This window comes from Penaeus monodon, chromosome 33 (assembly GCF_015228065.2).
Source record: "Penaeus monodon isolate SGIC_2016 chromosome 33, NSTDA_Pmon_1, whole genome shotgun sequence".
Lineage (NCBI taxonomy): Eukaryota > Metazoa > Arthropoda > Malacostraca > Decapoda > Penaeidae > Penaeus > Penaeus monodon.
The window spans coordinates 11,969,569-11,969,830 of record NC_051418.1 but is presented as its reverse complement, the minus strand read 5'-3'; the positions used below and the strand labels follow the sequence as shown (position 1 = coordinate 11,969,830).

Sequence of the window (262 nt, the reverse complement as noted above, 5' to 3'; positions counted from 1 at the left end):
GCGCGCGCGCGCGCGTTTGCCGAAATACCAGCGGAAGAAGAATGCAGTCTTAAGTGCCCTGCGATACCTCTCTTGCAACACTTTGCACCGAGCTCCAGGAGGGTGTTGCAAAAAGTGAATACCAATGCTTAGACCCCATACAAGATTCTCGGAGAAGTGAAGAAGACATTATATTGACGGGGAAAATGGAGATGGAAAAAAATGGTAGTGATGTGGTATTTCTTTTAGAAGCAGAATGGTGATAACAGTGAATGGGAGGAGA

The 262-nt window shown here is 46.6% G+C and overlaps 1 protein-coding gene across 1 annotated transcript in view; it reads left to right on the top strand.

Annotated features, from left to right (window-relative positions):
* The window catches only part of LOC119594044 (nucleoprotein TPR-like), a 24,750-nt gene that overhangs the window by 410 nt on the left and 24,078 nt on the right, over window positions 1-262 (top strand).